Consider the following 17,877-nt stretch of genomic DNA (forward strand, 5'->3'; position numbering starts at 1 on the left):
CTGAGGTTTCACTGTGTTATTGTGGTTAGTGTGCGTCACCACTCTTAGGGACTTGATTTCAGATAACCTACTGGGTCTCAGCCAGGTCATGTGACCCAGGCCTAGCTCACTCCACCAATCCTGTTTGGGAAGGGAGCAACTGACTGAAGTCACTGCTGCCCCTTGTACTTGCCAGTCCTGCCCAGTCCCAGAATATCTCAGCTGGAGCCCCCCTATTTATGGAATGGCTCCACTCCTGTCACTCACCACAGGTCGATGTAGGCACCCTGCCAACTCAGCTCTCCCTTTGGCTTGCCAGCCCCTGAATTCAATGTCGAGAAGCAGTAGGACATCAGACAGCTCGGCAAGTCACGGTGGGACCTCGGCAAACCACAGTGGTACAGCGGTAGGACCTCGGATGGTTGGCAAATCTGCTTAATTTCTTCTTGGATAAGAGAATTCATCTCCCTCTGTTTGGGGCTCCCCACTCTGTATTATGTTCAATTCTAAGTTCACTATCTCAGGGAGCCTCTGTAGCCAATTGTTATCTATCTGCCATTTTGCTCCTCCCCTCCTAGTTAATCTTTTATTGCCATCTATCTGATAGTTTGGGGTGGTTTAACATCATAATTGGATTTTAGAATGAGAAATTTAGGAGTTCAGTCCTCAACTATTCCACTAAGTGGATGGACAAATTAACTTCCCTCCATTAGCCTGTTCACTGGGGAATGTTAACACCCACTGCTGATGGTGGTGTTGTCAATAGACCATAATTGTGTCTTGTGTAGGCTTCCTGCACAGCAGAGTCGGTGGTAGGGTCATTTGTTTGGGAGGTGCTCCCCAAAAACAAGAGTGAGGTAATGTTTGGAGTGAACCAGAAGAGGAAGAATAAGAAGTAGGAGGCTGTTTTAATGTGGCTGTTGATGTAAGCATTTGTGGCTTCTTTCTGCTAAGACTTCAGAATAGGAAACAGAGTGAATCCTTAACTATCCCACTGCAGGAAAGGAGACTTGGGCTCCCGTCCTTCATTGCTGAGCATTTTCCATGGAGGTGTTTCTTTTTCTGTGCTTTCCAGATGCCTATATTGGCGAGTGGAGTAGACTCTTTTGGTGGCAGGGAAGGTGTATTATTTCTCTCAGAGAGAGTTTTATTTGCTCTACTTTAGTAAATGGCTATAGTTTCTTGGTCACCTGACGCCCTACATGGTGACAAACTCTGGAAGGGTACTGGGACATAGAAGTCTCAGGAATATACTAGTCTTGATTTTTTTTGAGATAAATTAACCTTCAACATCTTTTTTCTGTTGTTCTCTATCAAGTGTCAGCATCTCAGAAAGGCAGTCCGGTTAGGCAATCAGAAGTAATGTGTGCCTCATCTTCTGTTTCAGTGACATGGAGAATTTGCCTGTTCTTAGCGAGGAATGAGAACCCTAAGTTAACGTTGCACCCAAGGGGCTGGGGATTTAGCTCAGCGGCATAAGCGCCTACCTTGCAAGTAGGCAGTCGTGAGTTCGATCCCTGGTACCGATAAAAAAAAAAAGGAAAAAGACAACAAAACAAAAACAAAAACATGGTACCCACATGCCATACAATGTGAAAGAGCTAGTATCACCCAAGGAATTTGGACATAATTAGGAAAGAGGAAACATATGTAAAGAATTCCTAAAGCCAGTGACCAGAATGCTTACTCTGGGGTATTCTGGGTTCAATAAATTTGCTCAAATTTGTTATAGATGATGTCTTTCAACTTGCTATTGTATCAGCATATTATACTATTTTGGGATTTTTTTGGTATGTAATTTGCCAGTGTTAGAAATACTGTTTCCCCAGGAAAAATTGTCAGGGAAATTCCCATCTTTTAAAGCAAACAAATCAGAGAATGTTCCAGTAAATGGTTTGTCTGGGTTATCATGGTGCTTTGTATATGTTTACATTAATATTTTCCTCACTTCATTGATATTATATGTTCAAATGGCCCTGGCCGTCACAATGAAATACGAGGCTAGTGGCTTTTCTCTATATTTAAATCCCCATTGTCTAGCAGATAATAAGCGTACAGTCAATGTTTATTTACAGTTTTTATTTTACAATTTAAACGTGGCCCATTAGCAGATTATTGTTCTATACTTAGCTATTTTTTTCCCTCCATGTAGAATATTTAAATGATCCTCACCCCTCCCACTGAAGTAGGTTAACCACTGTAATACGATTTTTGTTCATGGATGAGTGAAGACAACAGCTTGTCACTATAAAAATTATTAAACTGCTTAGTACTTACCTAATTAAAGTGGAAGTTAGTTGCTGATATCTTCACGCCTAATCAATTAAATTCTAATCAGGAAAGTAATATGATATTTACATCTAGAGCAAACAACTTCAGTATAAGTGTCTGTACCTCTTCTCTTGTACTGTTTGCAAGGCACAAAGCATTTGGGGGATAATGGCTGGTCATAACTGTCCTCCTTTCCCCTCCCTTCAGATTTAGAGAAATTCTCATAGCATTGCTATACTTTCAGTCTCATTAGTTAATGTACAACGCATCATCTTTAAATACTAAACCATTTAAAAATATTTATAGCGAAAATGTGGATTGAAGAATATGTAGAAGAGTCTAAGAGAATCTTCTTGACTACCACACTTCATAAGAGGTGGAATTTTGGGAACTATGGCATAGAGTATGTTTTCATCATGGGAAGCACAGATTTTAGAATTCCTTTTCTTTTTCATTATTTCTTAATATGAATACCAAGGGATAAATCCTGGCAACTCAATATCTTGTCCTGTAGTTATATTTAAAAACAGAAAGCAAAAATTGGCAATAATATTTTAGGTGATAGATTTCCTTATGATACTCTCTCAACAGCACAGCAGTGGAGTTTAGTCTCTTACTTTACCATGTACAAAGAAATTTATGTCCCAGGGCACTGACTAGTTCTTTGAAATTCTTGCTTTCTCTTTTCTCCTTTTTCTTCCTTGTCTACCCCCTTCTCCTGTAGAGCGATAGCCCAAAGTTAGGTGAGTTTTTGTAGGAATACTAATGAGAATGTCTTTCAAGAGATTATGCATATTCCATCCTAAGATCTGGCTAGTGAAAAAACCCGGAGGCAGGTTTACAGTCAATGCCAGAATTAATCTGTAGCTTTCAAAACAAAAGCCAGGGACTTCTTTCATGCGTGCTTTATTTATTGACAACAGCTGACTGAAGTATTATGTCAATTATCAAGGATTATTTTAAAATCCTTAACAGGAGAAAAGGAACAAAGTTATTATGTAAGCTAATCCAACTCCTTGGTTCAGTCCACTTCTTAGTTTATCTCTTAGTTTGGCTGCTGTGAATGATTTCAATCTGAATTGCTGGTATTTATTTATTTTTTAAGAAAATTTTTCTTACCATAATAATTTGTAGTATTAAAAAATAAACACCAATCTTTAGGAGTCATTCTAATTTTTTTTTCATTCAGTATTTCATCCCTCTATTATAAACGTCTGTCTCAGGGCCATGACCTGTTCAGGGAGCGGGCATATAAAAATAGCTTTTGTATTAAGATTAAAGTGTTTTATTCATCTTCTGTTAAGTTTTTTCAATTGTCACTGTATCCTGTCTTGGACCTCATTCTTAACCCACATATATTTGTAGGTCTTCCTTTCTACTTAACTAAGTGGTTATCATCATGGAAACATCGTACTGGTAGGCATATGCCAAATTTGTAATTATAGAGGAAATGCTTTTCCTGTTAAAAGAACTATACATTTCTGATAGTAAATTTGAGAGAATCCATGGTGTCTAATCATGAAATTTCACTCAGATATAGAAATAGCTATAATTTCCTTATTAAGACACCAATTTTAGTTACTATGAGTATACTGTAGTTTCTTGGTAGTGGTTAGAAAGTTTGTTGCTTTTTTGATATTTTCTAGAGTTCTTTTGAACCATAGTTTAATGAATCAGTTCCTCACTTGGGATCACAGACACAAATACTGATGTTTTCCCATTAAAGTATGTACTTAGCCATAATGGTAACCAGCTGTGTGACTTGGTAGCTATGATGGGGGAATAAAAGAAGCAATCTTTGTGGTTTCCCACTTGGTATGATGAATGGAAAAGTGTATACACGTGTGTCAAAGTGTCAATGGGGAGATTTACCCACATGATGAGCCATGTTAAATTTTTGTGTGTTCACAATATTTTTATCAAATGTTTCCCTTTGATTTTTTTCTTGTAGAAGTAGCCCAATTAAGTAAAATGTCACATGAAAATCCACTTTTATAACTTTGGGAGGAGGCTGAAAGGAAATCATTAGGTGCCTTGGTTACTGATGATGACTTGGCTCATGTAAGTCAAAGTCAGCAAGACAGGACAGATAGAGAATGAAAATCTTGATTCAGATGAGGAAGAAAATGATAATGTAATTAAATATTTAGTCAAAATGCTGTAAAATGGTCATGTATGCTGGAATGATCCATCATTAGAACTGGGTCAAAAAACGGTATTTGGTTCTTGTCACGGGGGAAGCCTTTTGGGTTGAATGCCACCACTGCCATTCAATGTTGGAAAGTTTTCCTGATGGATTAAATGTTACAACAAGATGTTTGGAAATACACAAATAATGAAATAGCAAGTAAAACATTCCATATGCATCAATAGTAATACTGAAACGTATTTATCATGACATCCCACTACCTGAACTAAAAGCCTTCACACAGACTTTAACAGAGTCTAAAGGATTATGGAGAAATGACAGATGTGGCATTGAGATTTTTAAAACATTAATGACAAACAAGAGATTTTGTTTCCTTCAAAATTGTCTATGTTTTGATAACAGTAAGACCTGCCGAGAAAGAAAAAAAAATATTCATTCATGCTGTAATACGATGCTGTGGACAGATTTGTCGCACCTATTTCAAAAAGTAATCCAAATGTCACATTCTACAATTGGTTCTCCGGTTACCCATTGATGTTACATTGCTAAAAGCACACCAGTTGACCAGAATGGTGAAGAAAACAAAGTAGTGTTGAGACTGTCAGCATTAGCCCATGATGATAAGATTGATAATGAAACAGGTATGGTGGTGCAGACCTGTAATCCTAGCACTTGAAAGGCTGAGGCAGGAGGATCCTGTAAATTCAAGGTCAGCCTGTGCTACACAGTGAAATCAAGGCAAGCCTGGACTATGTAGGGAGATACTGTCTCCAAATAAACAAGTTGATAGTGAATCCTCAGCACAAATCAAATCAGACATGTTCACATTTTATAACACAATGAAAGACGGATGTTGTGAATGGTGATATAGTAGTTGTAATGCAAGCTACGGTGTCACTCCAAGCAGAAAGTACTGGCCAATGGTAGTGTTTTGCTTGACCCTGAACACGTCAAGCATAGTTTCATAGTTTACAAAGAAAATAACCGGGACAAAATATCACAGAGAAATTTTCTTAGAGAATTGGGACTGAAACTGATAAATGAGCAATTACTACAATAGAGTAAGATCAGTATGTATCTGCCCAAAGAACTCTGCAAAAGAATCTGGAGCTGACCAGTGAGCAGACAGGTGAGACATCACATGAGACTCCTAACACCAGGAAGATGTCAAGTATGTCCTACCAGAGAAGACAGGAAAGCAAAACACGTGTGCTATCACTGTAGGTGATACCTGTGTATGGAATATGCCATTCTCATGTGTGATCACTGCCTTCGGTGTCATAATTGAAGATTATTTCTATGATAGAGTTTTGATTGTATTTTCATTGTAGGTCACATAGGATATTATTTCTGCTGTTATTTTTAGATCTAGTGAGCAGGTAAACAGTTAATGTTGAAAATGAGTGTTTATTTCAAACACTCATTACATATTAAAAATTTAATGTTTTATTTTATGGAAATTTCATTTTTCTATTAAGTACTCATGTTTAATATAATAAAACTCATTAATTTAAAATTAATAATTCACTAATGGAAATATTTATTTATTTATTTATTTGGTACCGGGGGTTGAACTCATGACCTTGTACGCTTGCCAGGCAGGCACTTAGGCCACTGAACCAAATCCCCAGCTCCAGTGGAAATATTTCTTAAGAAAAAGATGGGCATTATACACCTCCCATAATGTACCTTTCCAAAAAATTGCCATGATGCCCACAGGGTTATTGCACAGATAGCCACAATTTGATATTTATTTTTTCCATATTTCAAAATGAGTCACGTTTTTCAAATTCACTTTCTCTGGGCCATAGAGCGAGAATTTAAGATGTGACATAATGAAAACCCACAATATTATGAATACCACAATAAAGCATTTTTGAGGGTAAAGGCAACTTTTTGTGGTGCTTTGTACTGCAATATTTCTAAATCTGCAATTGCTACAAAATAGTAATTTCAAATATTTTGGAAATAAGATCCACAGATCCATACATCTTATTTCATGTCCAGAATACATATTCCTAAATACATGCAAAATCAACACAAAAGTTTCATGAAACAATTATTAACTTCTATTCCCTGCAATGAACTCTGAACATTTTATTTAATTTTTTTTTGTTTTCTAATGTTGATTAAACTCACTAAATTGATTCTGTGGCCCTCTAAAAGGCTGCTAATCAGATTGAAAAATACCGTAATAATGGAGAGGGGACAGAAAGAGCTTTCTAAATTATATACACAAATGCAAATGCATTGAAATAAGTGTTTCTATAAATATATATTCATGTGTATATGAAATGTATTTCTTGTGATAAAATTCCATGAGAAAAGTTTGTAAGCCACTGCCTGGACTAATGAGAGAAATGGAATTTACTTTTAAAGGGAACTGAATGAAAACAGTGGGCAGCTTTGAGAAGAGGAGCTATGGATAGAAGCAAGATTTATTTCTAATTTATTACTTATTAGACAAGCTCGGAAGATTACTTTGTTTCACTCTCAACTATTAAAGATTTCTCAAGTGTAGTTTGAGTTCAGCAATTGTGTTATACAGAGATACAACTGTATAGCTAGTGTTGATTACAGCGACAGCATTAATTTCTTAATCTTAAACATCATGAATAACCTTTGGACATACTTTTGTATACATAATCTTTAGGGAGTTTTAAGATTTTTAAAATAACTCATTAGGCCTCCTTTTTTTTGCCATGATGAACAAGGGTTAATACATATTCATGTTGTGAAATGGATCCTCTTTAATTGTTCCTGCATTACAGATCCCAAGGGCTATATTCATGACAGTTTAAAAAGATAAATTTTAAAAGCCTTTATGAAGATTGGCATATTGTTCCTATAATGTTAAAAATAATTCTAATGAATGGATGACCCACTGATTCAGAAATCTGTGTCTATTAATATCAGAAGCAATGACTAAGCATTTAAATACCTGACTGCATGCAATGTAGTTTTAGATTCATATCAAAGGAAGCAGAATGTACTCTCTGCCCTACTGGGGCTTATGTTTTGAGATATCAAGTCTAAAATACACATTTTTAATCCTTAGGAAGAGGAAAAAAAATGTGAATGATTCTGCCTTAGTAGTTCTATTCATTCCATAGTCAAGTCCTCATAAAATATTCTTCTCTTTCACTGCTCATTTGGAAGATCTTTAATTCCTCTGTACTCTTCCTACTCCAAGCCATCTGCTCTCTCCTGGTGCTTTCATCCTGACAATGGTGGGCAGGGACACTGTGCATCCCACCATCACTATACTGCTCTCACCTTTCCCTCATGGAATCAGAGTGACACAGTTAGTTATTAAGACCATAGGCTCCAAGTTAGGTTGTCAGAATTCCATGCTATTGTGTGTATACATACATGTACTTTAAAATACATGTGTGTAGACATATCTGTATGCATATGTCTATACATATATATGTGCAGATGTATCTGTTTATATATGTATACATCTGTGTATATACATGTATATTTGCATATTTGTGTATACATATACACATATAGAGATATATTTGCACATATACTGCATGTGTGCATATATATTTGTGCATATATATATATATATATAGAGAGAGAGAGAGAGAGACAGAGAGAGAGAAAGCAAGAGATAAAAACAAATATAGTGTGATGTTAATAACTGGTGAATCAATGTCAGCACTGTAGGTAAGTTCATTGTACTATTTTTTTCACTGCAACATAGGCTGGAACATTTTTATAATAAAAGTTAGGAAAAACAGAAAACCTTATCCTGGTCATAAGTGATCAATACCTGTTGGCGATTTATTTTTTAAATCTTGCCCTTGATGCCTGAAGGAAATAGCTTCACAGTTACTCCTAGGCAATTCAAACATTTGGGTCTGGTCTTTAAGAGAATCTTCTTTACCTGTACTTGTGAAAAATGATTAGGAGTTTGTCTACTGATTGGAAACCCATATGGGGTATATAAATGATCACTTGGTTAATTATAGGTACAGGCAGTTCTAATTTTACAGAGTTGGAAGTGCACTTACACTGCATTGTATATTCATTTTCTATTGCTAAGCAAATCTCTTTCCTGAATACTGCACTGTCCAGCATACAAAGAAAAACAGAGTAGTATGCAAAACACACACACACACACACACATACACACACACACACACACACACACACACACACACACACGTGTGTTTTTATGTTTTATGTTGGGAATCTTCCCCGAAGCCCTCATAGGCACGGCTTTTGGAAGGAGACTGAACCATGAAAGTGTTATCACTGACTCGCTGTTAGAGGTGGGCTCTGTCCAGAAAGAAAAGTTGCTAGGAGTATGATCCAGAAGGGTGCAGCAACTTCCTGAATCCTCTCTTCTTTCTCTACTTCCTGGCCACCATGACATGCACAGCTTTCCTCTGCTGGGCCCCACTGCCATGCTCTCTCTGCCCTGGAGGCCAGCAGCCATGGACTGTAACTACGAGCCAGAACAGCTTACCTGCTTATATAGTGTGTGTCAGGTGTTGTGTCTGAGCAACTGGCAAGTGACTAACAACACATGTGTGTGTGCACACACTTGCTCATGCACACACACATGTACACACACATGTTCCAATTGAGCAAATCTTTAGCTTACGAACAAATCATTTTTGTCTAATTTAAATATTTGTTTAATTGGCTCTTTAGAAAAGCAAATATCCTCTATTCTTTTGAGGCTCATCTGTCTTTTAAGATAGTGTCTGGGTGTAGAGGAAGGTTCAGAAGTCTTCTGATGATATGAAAGATGTGGCCAGCTTGTGAGATGTTTTCTTTGAGGCAGGGTGGCTCCTCTGGTCTCATCTCCAGAATGATGCCCCCAGATATGTGAGCCAGGTGTCCCTGAAAGTTCTGAAACTTTTATGAATCTGTAGCTGCAGTGTTGAGCTTTCTGAAAATCCAACCCAGGGTCTCATCGTGAGAATCAATGTGTAATGAACAAGCCCCCAATTTCCCTTACTTCCTCATACTCATGCTATTTTATGTGTGTGAGCAGAATCTGTGAGTTGTTATTAACCAATAGATGTTAGCAAAAGTGAGGGATGCCATTTCCATGATTATATGAAATTGTAACATCTGTATTGCTATGACTTTCAACTCTGCCCCTCTCCCATCCTGGCTTTGAAGGAAGAAGTCATTGTGTAAAGAAGCCTCCATGATAAGGAGCTGAGGGCGGCCTCTAGCCAATAGCAAGGAGCTGAGGCCAGCAGTCTAACCGCAATAAATCCTAGCAACCATCACATGAGTTTAGAAGGAGTTCAGCTGAATCTGAGATCAGATCCCAGCCCTGACTGATCTCTCACTGAAGCCTTCTGTGAACCCCTGGAGCAGAACACTCAGCTAGGCTATGACTTTTATTTCTAACTTGGAAAAACTGAGATAACAAATGTGTGCTGGCTTAAACTGCTATGTTTGTAATAATTCATTACATAGCAATATATAGCTAATATATAATTTCTGCCATACATTGAGCAACCAATGAAACTGACAGGGTTATGAGTTCCTCAAACTCTGGACTTATCTATGGCACTAATTTATTCTGGACATACTTTTTTTTTTAAGAGGTTTTAAAAGGCTAGAAACAGATTTTAATTCAATTCAATTTAAGCAAAACCTACTTAATTCAATTTAACAAGAGTTCCTGAAAATGTAATATGTGCCCTTGCATTGTGATAGATCCTCAAAATAGAAGGGTAAATATAACCCACAATTTAAGGAGGTTAACTCTGTTAGGAAAGATAAATCTGTACAACTCTCTACCCCAGAGCATGATGTTTAGAGTATGAGTTTTTATACATATTCAAAAGTGCCCTGTAATGGCTAATTTTATGTGCAAACTTGTCTGGCCCATAGTGCTTAGCTATTTGATTGGACATTATTCTGTATGCTTCTGTGAGAGTGTTTTTGGGTAAGATTAATATTTAAATCAGGAAACTTTGAGGAGAGCTGATTGTTTGTTATAACATGGTAGCTCTAATCCAATCAGTTAAAAGCCCTACTAGAATTACACTTACCTCCCCTGTGCAGAAACAAATTCTTCCTGCAGAAGGGCTCCAGAGTTGAATTTCAATTGCAACATCGGCTCCTCCCTGGGAAGAGCTAATGCTGTGTTTATGTGAGCATCTCCTCCTCCTGCCTTCTTCTTATGTGGTTATATCTATGTAGATACATTTATATCTTTATATAAAAAGACATTTCTTTATACATACTTTATTGGTTCTATTTCACTGGAAAAAAATCTAGTGCAAACTCAATACCACAACACCAATGTTTTAAATTATAACCTTTAAATTCATTGGTTCTGTATTAACTGTGAATCATCACTTATAAGATAGTTCACATATGTTTTTTGGTCCTTTCTTTGGCAACCATGCTGGACTGGGAGTTCTCTGATAATGCCTGCATGTGTTATCCACCCCAATGTATCTATCACACAATGGAACCACTTGTTAGTTATGTGACTTTGGTAAATTACTGCATGTCATTAAATCTTAACTTTTTAATTATAAAATGTTAATAGAAAGAATAAACTAGCACTTCATAGAACTGCTCTTATGGCTGAATGAGATAGATTACAAAAATTTAGTACAGTGCTTAGCACTATAGAAAGCACTCAGTAACCCAGCTAAATACTATTATCTGCACCGGCATAATAGTTAGTACACAATGAATATTTATTAACCACAAATTTACAATGATAGCGTAAGATAGAAAAATCATATCCAAGATGAAGAATAATTGTATATAAAAACTTTAACTGAATCCATTCAAGACACATAGATACTTAATTGAAGATACCTTAATATAAATTTGTCAGGTATATCTTTTATGAAATGAAGTATATAATAAAAGTTGTTCTGGGTATTATCACATAGTTTTAATTATCAAAGTTAAATCTGCATAGACCTAAAATGGCTGATACTGCTCCAATTTGTTATCAATTACAAATAATTTTGCTAAATTCTACATTTAAGAGTGAATTTAGGTATATTCTGAACTGGTAATTATGCATAATAAAAAGGGAATGTGGTAGGATTATGAGGTCACAGTTAAATATTAATAGGCTAGGGCTAATTTTTCCTTTTGTATTTTTATTAATGAGGAATGCTTTTTGAGTTAAATTACGTAGTTCATCAATGGAGGAAAGAACTCAAAACTAAAGATTAGTTTTCAAACAATTATCTTTAATAATTATAGGAAGAAAGAAGTGAAAAACATTTGATTATGTTTTTACTCAACTCGCTTTGTCCAAAAATCCCAGCATGTCAAACACACACTACGGCAAGTTATGTACAATAACAAGGCCTGTATAATTTTCTATTTTTTAAAAAATTTGCCAACTCAATATAATTGCAGAGAAACAGTGATCTAACCTCTCAGTACAGATTAAATAATAGTATACTCTACTGAGGTCTCTTATTGAAAGATTTCATAGCTTGAAAACAATGCCATTCAGGACACCTACTGAAATAATAAAGACTTGATTAATTACAATTAAATAACAGTAGTTCCAACATCTGAGTTCTTTTCATTTTGGTTTATTTTCATCATGTGAACTCTCAACAGTGGAGCTGCCATAGTGTACTGGGAAATCCATTGCAAAATAGGTTAAAACTCATGTGTATGTGATAAAAAGATTTGATTTGGTTATCAAACTCCCCATGAAGTACGTAATTTATTATGACAAAATTAGCATCAAGCTTTCATCAAATGTAGTGAATATTATGAATCCTTTATTTGGTAACATTAAAGTAGAAAGAGTTACTAATGTTTTTGTCTAATAGTTTTATTTCATACAATGCTTTCCTAATGTGAAGTATCTCATATGTGCAGACACATAAAAACTTATTGAAGGTCATATACAAGACAGTCTTGGGTTTTCTCTCTCATAGGTTACTTTTCTACTAGCTAAGTCAAAGCACAAATAGTTACCACATATAGTGGGTGTCTCAGTTACTTTTCTACTTGTTGCTGAGACAAAATACCTGAAGCCCAAAGTTGGGAAAGGAAAGGTTTATTTCTTACAGTTTTTGGAGGTTTCAGTCCACACTCAGTTGGCTCCCAGGCAGGCTGGCAAGGCAGGGGCTATTCATGGCAGCTGCAAACAGCAGGCAGAAAACTGGCACAAGAGCGAGACACACCTTCTTTCTGCCATTACGTCACACCCTGGCTCCACTCCTACGTCAATGTAGCACTGACACCATCAATCCAAGCACTAAACAACAAACCAATCACAAATGCATAATGCAAATGCGTGAGGCCACCAACACAAATCATGACAGTGGGTGATAGTATTAGTCCAAAAGGAAGATGTCGCATTTATGTAGTAGGACAAAAAACAGTTTCATAAAGAAAATGATGGGGTGTAAAGTCATCAAGTCACTTCTATTAGTGCTCATACATCTCTAATAATACTTATAGTAGCAAAGTTTCATTCTGCAGATACAGAGACCAAAACCAGGCAGATTAAACACTAGTCTGAAGTTAAACAAAAGTATGACGGCACCTATACTAGAATCCAAGTTCCCTAAATCTTAGTCTACTGATTTTAGACTAAAGGAACTTTATGAAAGTATAATTTACATACCATAAACTGGAATTTTAAAGTTTAAAATTTAACGATTTTCAATATATTGAAATATATGTGAATAGTAACAGTGCCAGTTTTCAGAACATTTTTGTCACTCTGAAAAGAAGTTTCACACTACCTGAAGAGTAGCTTTCCATTCTTCCATCCTTCCAGATCCTAGAATGGGCTAATTTATTCCTCTACTTATCTATTCTGGATCTATAAATAGAATCAAAATTTATGACCTATGATTCTTACTACTGTTACTTATAATAGTGTTTCTGAGGTTCATTCATGTTGTAGCATGATCAACAATTTGTTTTTATTGTTAAATAATATTCCACTGAGTGGATATAGTATTTTTTATTTATCCATTCATCAATTGATAGATAATTATGTTGTTTCAAAAACTGACTCTTATAAACATTTAGTTTTATAATTAATTACTTTACATGTTGGCTGATTGAGTGATTGTGTTGTGTGGCTTTAACCCAGGGTCTCATACATGTTCCACATGCTCTCTACCTCTGAGCCATACTCTTGCTCTCTTAACTGTGATTTTTAAGGGAGTTTTAGGCTCACAGTATTGAGAGGAGGGTGTGGAGATATCCCGGTGTAGCCTATGATTGTACATGTACATAGCCTCCCTTTTTTAATCACTTTCTCCTGCTACATGCATGTTACACAGTGGTACCAAAGCTCACAAATTTAATTCTTTCCACAATTCTGGAGAAGATGGCCATGGTCATGTTTATCAGGATGCTGAGTTGGTGACTGGAAGCAAAAATTTGCCAAATGTTTCTCTTTACAAGCTTAATTGTTTAAGAAACAGAAGCATTCATGAACCAAGGTACCACTGTATCTATTTGATGTATTTGATACAATTGATGAACCTACATTAACCCATTATAATCTACATTTCTACATTTGGATTTGTATGGGTCAACTTTTCATTGCTGTAACGAATGGTCTAACACACAATTTAAAGGAGAGAAAGTTATTTTAGCTCACAGTTTCATGATCACATTCAATGACTCACCCAGATCAAACCAGAAGTGTGCTTTGCTAGTCTCCTAGGGATCTCTTAACTGACCAAGCAGGCAATCAGACTTGATCATCACCGTCCACCCTTTGTCAGCTTGACACTCAAACACCTCAAACCATATTTAATCTCCAAATAAAGACAATAACAAGTTAATACTTCTGCCTAACCTGATAAATCTATTAGGTATACAAACTAACATATATTAATTCCTTCCCCAAAACCTCAGCAGTCTCAGCATTACTCAAAGGTCAAGTTCAAAATCTCTGAGATGCAAGGCAAACTCTAAATGGTGAACCTCTATAAAATTATAAAAGCAAGTTACATGCTCCCAAAACATAATAACATAGGGAAAAGATTCTCATTCTCAAAAGGAGGAATTTAGGGATTGAAGAAAATCAGACCAAAGCAAGAGCAAACCCAGCAGGGCAAACATTAAGTCCTGCAGCTCTGTATCCAGCATCTGGGGCAATGGTGGCATGGTGTGAAGCTTTAATGCCCTGGGCAGCTCCTCCCCAGTGTCCTTGCCAGTTGTAGCCCACATGGCCTCTTCTAAGCCTGGTTCCACTTACTGACTGTGGCTTTCCACCTGTAAATAATTCCATGTTCCTGGCATCTCCCACTTCGCAGCTTCAGTCTTATTCTTGTAGTTTAATGTATTGCCTTCTCAGGGATTCCTGGCAGGGATCCTGATACTGTCACATATTTCCTGGTTTCTCAAGACTTCCTTTGAAATCTAGGTGAAAGCTTCTATGACCCTTAACTCTTGAATTTTGCATACTTGCAAGAGCAGTATTATGTGGATGATGCCAGTGCCTGTCTTCAGTGTGAAAAGTAGTTGGGTGTTTCTTTGGCCATAACTGCAATACTCTGTGTCCCTAGATGGTTGAGCACAGGTAAATACTTCCTTAGGTGCCACTGAGTGAGCAGAGCATCCTGTGGCTCCCTTTCCAAAGCAGTGTTTGAAAGGACTTTACACTTTTCAGCCCTTGAGCTTTTGATGGGTAAGGTGTTGCTAATTTCTAAGCTATCATTGAACCAATTGTCTATTGTCCTGGTAGAAAGTACAGTACTTAGCTTCTTTTAAGTAATACCAGTCTTTTTAGCACACATACCTTTGGCACCAACTTTAAATGTACTCCTTCTCTAGCCAAACTTTAAGTTTTTCAAATATTTCCGCTCCACTTTTTGCTTTTAATTCTTACCGTACACTTTGTAAACATAGTATCCATGCCACAGCCTAACCTTTGGGCTGCTTTGAAATTTCTCTGATCAGTTAATCTACCACCTGTAATCAGTTAGTCTACCACCTGTAAATTCATCCTCAAAGTTTTAGGGTATGGGTGAAATATAGACAAGTTCTTTGCCAGAATGTAATGTACATGGATTCTAATATAATTCTTACCCTGTGGGCCCTCAAGAGCACAGTCTTTACTATCTTCATTCTTTTATGCATTCTGGTTTTCTGAGCTCCCACCAAAATTGCTTATTAAATGCTATTTACAACATCTCAGGCTTCTCTAGCTCACCTCTCTGAAGCTTTCTAAATTCCTCCTATGAAAGAGTTTCAAAGGTTACTGAACCATGATCACGTAGGAAGAACTCCACTTCTCTGGTACCAACTAATTTTCAGTATCAGTTAGTGTTATAATCACTTTCTAAATGCTGAGTCACAATACCTGACACCCATGATTTTAAGAGGAAGTGATTCATTTTGGCTTGCAGTTTCAGCCCATGTTTGGCAGCCTCAAACACGGAAACACTATGGTGGAAGAACCTGGGTAGGGGAAAGATGCTTTATGATTTTAATTATAGTTATTTAAAATTTTTGTTCTAATAATTCCAACATTTATGCCATGCCTGGTTCTGATACTTGATCTGTCTCTTCAAATTGTGTGTGTGTATATATGTGTGTGTGCGTGTGCGTGCGTATGTATCTTGCCTTTTAGTGTGCCTTGTAATTTTTTTAAATAGCCAAATAGAATGTACTAAGTAACTGAAACTACTGAGGCAGACAAGAAGCAACTGACTGTCATTTTTCCCCTGCTGGATGGAGGAGGGATGTGGCTTGACCTGCAGCCAACACAACTCTCACCCTTGCTTCTTTTCGATCCTTGTTGCACCCAATACACTGGGACCATTTGCTTTAGTGTCCTTCCTAATCATCTAGCAGTGTCCTCCATGACTATTAAACCAACATTTTTCATGACATTATTACAGCCAGACAGACATCATTATATCCCCCTTCCATTTCCATCTCTTTAAGCAGCACAGTTGTATTTTTGAAAAATAAAGTGGATACCATGGAGTGGCTTGCAAGGGAGGTATTTTGGATCACTTATTGTATACCCAACATTCATAGCAAGCCTTCCTGGAGATTCCCTAGTTTTAACCCTCCTCCTCACCAACAAAAGCTGTAGCTGTAATAGAAGCAGCAGTGCCCAGCCACTCCTCAGTTATTTGTCTAGGACAGCCCCCTACCATGTACTAATCTTCCTATACTTCAGTACAAGCCCTGTGAAAATAAAGACTCACTTTGGTGTTCATGTCAACCAGCTTGTGATTCATTTCTTAGGTAGTATGAGCTCCAAAAGTCCTGTAAATCTATTTGATATTTTTACCTTGAGTAGTATGGACAAAGTAGTTATTTCCAAAGAAAGACAAAAAGCAAACAAACAAACAAACAAAAAAAAAAAACAAAAAATACTTAGATCTGTTAACACCAGAAAGCTTCTGAGACCAGCAGCAAACAAAGACCAGCTACAGTATAGACCAGCACCCAGTAGTCAACATTTGATGTCTATCATAAGCTGGCATCAGATGATGATGGCTGGAAGGAGCAGTGACCAGCAGCTGGCTGTGTCAACTGTTGGCATCCAGCATTACCTGCTAACATTACCTATTGTAAACCCAAATAATGAGTTCAGATATCCAAGTACTCTAGTCCTCTTTCTAGTTTTCCTCACAATCCAAAAGTTTATATTTGTAATCCTATTGAGACGTTATTGGAATCTCAGCAAGTCACTTCCAATCTGCCATTACCAACGCAACCCACAGCAAGAGTAAAAACACCAAGACATATTCTAAGTTAAAGGCAGCCAAGGGGTCCTAAGCCCAGTCCTTGTGAGGATGTGCAGACAAAGCCCTGAGCCTAGGTCTCTCGCAGAATTTATTATCTTGTGAAGAAGAGAGGTGGCTCAGGGATGAGTGACAGTGAGGAGGGCAGGAATTATGTGAGTAATTTGAGCTGGCCAGCCAGGTGCAAGATTGGCATCACTACAAATTACAAAGATAAAAATATGCAGAAGGACCAATTTACATAATCCAACTAGGGTAGCAGTGGAATTGTTTTGGGGAGGGGATTGCTTCAGTTTCTGATATGCAAACTCTTGTGCCCTGGCGAGTCATAGCCTTTATCTTGAAGCTCTCCAGTTGACATTCCCAGAGCTATTTGCTCTCTAACATCTTGGGTGCTCATATCCTGTACATATCTATTGGCTAGAGATTACATATTAGCACCTTGGCTAACCTTATTTGCAATGCTTAGAGCCAATTGAAGAGAGAAAGGAAATACCCTAGCCAGCTTTTTACATATCAATATAAGGAAATGAGTCTCCAAATAATCAAAGTCACAGTAATTGGTTTGGATTCAAAGGGAGACACTGGAGTTGTCTCCCACATCATCCAATGACAACAGTACTGGTAGAAAGCTGCATTTTGCCTCATGATTTTAATCTGAATTGATCTAAAGAATCCTAGGCTGATTGGCAACACTGCTGTGAATAGGCCTGTAGTAATGTTTGCAAACAGGGGGAGTGGGAGTTATTCTGTAGTACTATAATTGGATCT

General features: G+C 37.0%; 1 long non-coding RNA gene across 3 annotated transcripts in view; it reads left to right on the top strand.

Moving 5' to 3' along the window:
* The first annotated feature begins 247 nt into the window (after positions 1-247).
* The window catches only part of LOC134473584 (uncharacterized), a 175,601-nt gene continuing 157,971 nt past the window's right edge, over positions 248-17,877 (top strand). For 2 of the 3 annotated variants that reach the window (XR_010043883.1, XR_010043885.1), the window contains exon 1: positions 248-385. This is a non-coding gene — a long non-coding RNA (uncharacterized LOC134473584). Of the gene's footprint in view, positions 401-17,877 lie in introns of all 3 variants that reach the window. The other variant, XR_010043884.1, reaches the window with a different exon arrangement.

Source organism: Cavia porcellus, unplaced genomic scaffold, assembly GCF_034190915.1.
Source record: "Cavia porcellus strain 051 isolate PalLab524CR breed Dunkin Hartley unplaced genomic scaffold, mCavPor4.1 scaffold_27, whole genome shotgun sequence".
Lineage (NCBI taxonomy): Eukaryota > Metazoa > Chordata > Mammalia > Rodentia > Caviidae > Cavia > Cavia porcellus.